Source organism: Cnephaeus nilssonii (genome assembly GCF_951640355.1).
Source record: "Cnephaeus nilssonii genome assembly, chromosome: 5".
NCBI lineage: Eukaryota > Metazoa > Chordata > Mammalia > Chiroptera > Vespertilionidae > Cnephaeus > Cnephaeus nilssonii.
The window spans coordinates 23046726-23052725 of NC_137076.1; positions in this window are offsets into that span (position 1 = coordinate 23046726).

The following is a 6000-nucleotide window of genomic DNA, read 5'->3' on the forward strand; positions in this document are numbered from 1 at the left end:
TGGGAAAAAATATACAATTCCCAAATGAAATAAAAGGAGGAATCTCCAGAAAGAAAGCTAAATAAAATGGAGGCAAGCAATTTATCAACATAGAGTTCTAAGTAATAGTTATAAGGATGCTCAAGGAACTTAGTGAAAACTACAAGGAACATAACGGGAACTACAAGGAACTGAGTGAGAACCACATCAGCATGAAAAAGGACATAGAAACCATGAATAAGAACAATTCAGAAATGAAGAATACCACCTGGTGAAAGAAATAGACTTACAAGTCCAGAAAGCACAAAAGTTTCAAACAATAGGAACCCAAAGCGGCTCACCCCAAGACACATCATAATTAAAATGCCAAGCATTAAAGACAAAGAGAGATTTAAAAAAGCAGTTAGTTACCTACAAGGAAGCACCCATATGACTGTCAGCTGATTTCTCAACAGAAAATTTGCGGGCCAGAAGGGAGTAGCAAGAAATATTCAAAGTGATGAATAGCCATGACCTACAACCAATATTATTCTACCCAGCAAAGCTATCATTTAGAATTGAAGATCAGATAAAGAGCTTCACAGACAAAAAAAAAAAAAAAAAAGAAGCAAAAGGAGTTTATCACCACTAAACCAGTATTACATGAAATATTGAAGGGTATTCTTTAAGAAGAGGAAGAAGAAAAAGAGAAAAAAGATACAAAGTATAAACAATAAAAAGGCAATAAATACATGTCTATCAACAAGAATCTAAAAATAAAAATAACAAACATAGAATCTAAATAAACTGATGAATAAAATAGAAGCATGGGAATATAGAGCAGACTGATGAATCTCAGAGGGAAGAGATGAAGGGGGAGGGGAAAACTTTAATTAAAGTATTTATATGCATATATGCCTTACCTATGGACACAGACAATAAGGTGGTGAAGGCCAGGGGCAGGGCAAGAACCCAGTGGAGGGTGTCAATGGGGAAAAAAGGAGGGCATTATACTCTCAACAATAAATATTTAAAAGAAATGAAGAACACCATATGTGACATTAAGAATACACTGAAAGGAATAAAAATTAAGCTGGATGATGCAGAGAAACAAAAATAAAAAAGAATTTAAAATAATGAGGATAGTTTAAGGGAAATTTGGGAAAACTTCAAATGTAACAATATACACATCATAGAAGTAGAGAAGGAAAAGAAAGCGATAAAAGGATATAAATCTAGTTAGTATAAAAAATGATAGAAAATTTCCATAACCTGTTAAAAGAAAAATTCACACACACTCAGGAAGTACAGCATCTCAATCAAGATGAATTCAAGAGAACCACACAAAGACACATACTATTAAAATGGCAATGGTTCATGACAGAGTAATAATCTAAAAGGAAGCAAGAGATAAATAGTTTCCTACAAAGGAGCTTCCATAAGGCTTTCAGCTGATTTCTCAACAGAAACACTGTGGCAAGAAGTGAATGGCATGACTTATTCAAGGTAATGAAAAGCGAGGTTCTGAAACCAACACTACTCTATCCAGCAAGGCTTTCATTCAAAATCAATTATGAAGTAAAGAGCTTCCCAGACAAGAAAAAAGGCTAAAGGAGTTTAACACCACCAGACAAGCATTGGAAGAAATGTTAAAGGGACTACGTCAATAATGAGAAGAAATAGAGAAACATAGGCATAAAGAATTAAAATGGCAATAAATTGGTACTTATCAATAATAACCTTAAGTGTAAATGAATGAAATGCTTGACTCAAAAGACAGGGTAGCTGAACGGATAAGAAAATATGACCCAAATATATGCTGTCTACAAGAGACTCACACAGGATGAGATTGATGGATGGAAAAAGCAAATTTTTATGCAAATGGAAATGAAGATAAAGCCTGGGAAACAATATTCATATCTGACAAAATAAACTTCAAAATGAAGGCCATAACAAGAGACAAGGAAGGTCACTATATAATACTAAAGGGATTGATACAACAAGAAGATATAACCCTGTTAAACATATATGCACCCAATATAGGGAAAACCAAATATATAAAAACTAGTAGCCCGTTTGCACGAAGATTCGTGCAATAGACCTTCATTCACCTGGCTGCCTGCACCAGTTTTCTGCCGGCACCAGGGACCCAGGCCTTGGCTGTGGCCACCGCCTTCTGCCTTTTTCAGGGTCGGGGCTTGGCCCCGGGCGGTGGCCTTGGGCTCTGCGGCACCCAACATCCTTGCTAAGGATCGCAGGAGCCGACCCCCAGTGGTTTCCTGCGATCCGTGCAGGTTGCCCACTGGTGCCCAAGGCCGGGAAAGCCTCCGCCCCAGGCTTTCCTGGCCTTGGGCTCACCGCACCCAGCGTCCCTGCTACCGATCACAGGAGCCGACCCCCAGTGGTTTCCTGCCATCGGTGCAGGCTCCCCGCTGGTGCCCAAGGCCCGGAAAGCCTCGGCCCCTGGAACCCCCGGGACCCCCGGGAGCGGCGGGAGGGGCCGGGCCACGCCCCCCCAGGTGGCCTATCGACCCCCAGAACCCCCGGGAGGGGCAGGAGGGGCCGGGCCACGCCCCCCCAGGTGGACGATCAACCCCGGGACCCCCGGAAGGGGCGGGAGGGGCGGGAGGGGCCCGGACACGCCCCCCTAGGTGGCCAATCGCCCCAGGCACCCCCGGGAGCCGCGGCATGGGCCCAGCCACGCCCCCCCGGGGTGCCCATGGGCCCGGCCACGCCCCCCGGGGTGCCGATCACCCCAGGCACCCCCGGGAGCGGCGGCATGGGTCCGGCCACGCCCCCCGGGGTGCCGATTGCCCCAGGCACCCCGGGGAGCGGCGGCATGGGCCCGGCCACTGGGCACCGCCATCTTGATCTTCTCAACGGCAGATATGCCACCCGGAGTCCCGCCCCCAGCCTCCTGCCGGCCCAATCGTGGGCATAGCGGAGGTGCGGTCAATTTGCATGTTTCTCTATTATAAGGTAAGATAACTTTTAGAGGACTTAAAGGAAGAGATTGACAGCTATACAATCATAGTAGGGAACTATAACACCCCACTGACATCAGTGGATAGATTTTCTAGACAAAAATTCAATAAGAAAACAGCGACCTTAAATAACACACTAGAACAAATGGATTTAATTAATTATATTCCACCCAAAGCAGCAAAATATACATTTTTTTTCAAGTGCACAAGGAACATTCTCAATGATAGACCACATGTTAGGACACAAAATAAGTCCCTACAAGTTCAAGAGGATTGAGATCATATCAAGCTTCTTCTCAGATCACAATGGCATGAAACTACAGATGAATTACAAAAAAACACCCCCAAACCTTCAAACACATGGAGGCTAAATACCATTTTAGTAAACAATGAATGGACTACCAATGATATCAAGGAAAAATAAATTCCTGGAAACAAATGAAAATGGACATACAACAACCCAGAATCTATGGAAACCGGGAAAAGCAGTCCTGACAGGGAAGTTTGTAGCACTACAGGCCTACCCCAAGAACCAAGAAAAATTTCCAATAAATTAACCCTACAACTTAAAAAAATTAGAAATTAAACAGCAAGGAAAGCTCAGAGTAAATCAGAGTGGAAATAAATGACAAAGAAACAATGTAAAATATCAATGAAACCAAGAGCTGGTTCTTTGAAAAGATAAACAATATCGATGCACTTTTAGCCTGACTCATCAAGAAACAAATAGAAGGACCCAAATAAAATCACAAACAGAAGTAGTGAAGTACCAACTGACACCACAGAGAAAAGGATTGTAAAAAAATACTATGAACAACTACATGCCAACAGTCGGGACAATGTGGACGAAATGGACAAATTCCTAGAAACATACAATTTTCCAAAACTGAATCAGGAAGAAACAGAAAACCTGAATAGACCAATAACAACTGATTAAATTGAAACAGTAACAAAACAAAACAAAACAAAAAAACTCTCAGGAAACAAAAGCCCTGGGCTAGATGGCTTCCTCTGGGAGTTTTGCCAAACATTCAAAGAAGAAGTAACACCTATCGACCTCAAACTATTACAAAAACTTTAAGAGGATGGAAGCTTCCAAAGCTCTTTTTATGAGGCCAGCATTATCATAATTCCAAAATGAGAAAAAGAAAGAGGATTACAGGCCAATATCCCTCATGAACATAGATGTTAAAATCCTCAACAAAATATTGACAAATCTGATTCAGCAACATATTAAAAAGGTCATACATCATGACCACATTGGATTTATTCCAGGGATGCAAGGCTGGTACAATATTCACAAATCAATAAATGTCAAACATCACATAAACAAATTGAAAGACAAAAATAGCAGAAGCCTATAAACAGATGCAGAAAAAGCATATGATAAAACACAAAACCCAGGTTTTGATAAAAACTCTCAGCAAAGTGGGAATAGAGGGATTGTACCTCTATATAAAAAGGCCATATATGACAAACCTACAGCAAACATCACACTCAAAAGACAAAAACTAAAACCATTTTCCCTAAGAACCTGTGTAAGATAGGGGTGTCCACTTTCACAAATCTTATTCAACATAATACTGGAAGTCCTAGACACAGCAATCAGAGAAGAAGAAAACTTAAAACGCATCCAAATTGGAAAGTAGGAAGAAAAACTGTCATTATTCGCAAATGACATGATACTATCCAAATAGTGATGCTATTTAACTCAGAGTTTCTCAGCCTAAGCCCTGTTGGCATTCTGGGACAGACTGTTCCCTGTGCTGAGGTCTGTCCTTTTTTTTTTTTTAAATAATATATTTTATTGATTTTTTTTTTTACAGAGAGGAAGGGAGAGGGATAGAGAGTTAGAAACATCGATGAGAGAGAAACATCGATCAGCTGCCTCCTGCACACCTCCTACTGGGGATGTGCCCGCAACCAAGGTATGTGCTCTTGACCGGAATCGAACCCGGGACCCTTCAGTCCGTAGGCCTACACTCTATCAACTGAGCCAAACCGGTTTCGGTGAGGTCTGTCCTTTGAATTGCAGGTTGTTTACAGCATCCCTGCCTTCACCCACCCCTCTCTAGTATGACAGTCACAAATCTGTTAGGACATAGGTCAATGTCTCTTGGGAAGAGGGGGGAAATCACCCCGATTAGATTCACAGCTTGAATTTCATAACTTAAACATATTTTAATAGCATTGCTATGATTGCAATGTAATGATAACGAGTATGAAAGACCATCAAAAGTGTGAGGAGCAGTCACACTATGAATTCTTATATATCCACTGAAATAAATACATTAATTAATCAAGCAAACAAACAGCAATCTCTTGCCTCTGGACTAAGTAGAATGAGCTCTCAGATGACAACAGGTAAATGTTCTTGGCTTCCATTCTCTGTGACCCTCTCTCTCATGCAGGGTCAGCTGGGTTTTGGACTCACCTGGATAAGATCTATGAGAGGAAGGTCATTGTGGGGACGTCTGAATTCCTCCCTGAATAGATGATGATAGAGACTAAAGTTCTGTTCACAGGCAAGACAGCAGGAAGGTGTACAGCATCAGTCCCCAGCCAGAGTTGGGGCTACAAACAAAAATATAACAGTGAGAAATAAACATAACCATGCCCTCCCAGCCTAAGTTTATACATGATGGGAGACTGGAGATGAGGGGATATTTATAAATGTCCACACCTGCTCTGCAGGCACATTTCTCTCTTGTTTCTCCAACCTCTAAGCACACAAATATGATATATCTTTTAGCAAGGGGAGGATTAGGGTTGCAAATGGAACAGTTTTGTTAATCACCTGACATTAGGATAGAAGATGAGCCAGGCTCATCCAGGTGGGACTAAGGTAAGCACAGTGGTTCTGTTAATGTTGAAGAGAGACACAAAAGAATTGGACTCAGAGAGACTGAAAATGCTACACAGCTGGCTTGAAAATGGAAGAAGGAATGAGCCAAGTTATGCAGGTAGCCAGCAACACTGAAAGGCATTGGAAAGCAACACATCCTCCCCTGAGCCTCTAGCCCTGCACACCTCTTGTCTCTGGGCTAGGCTGATTAGA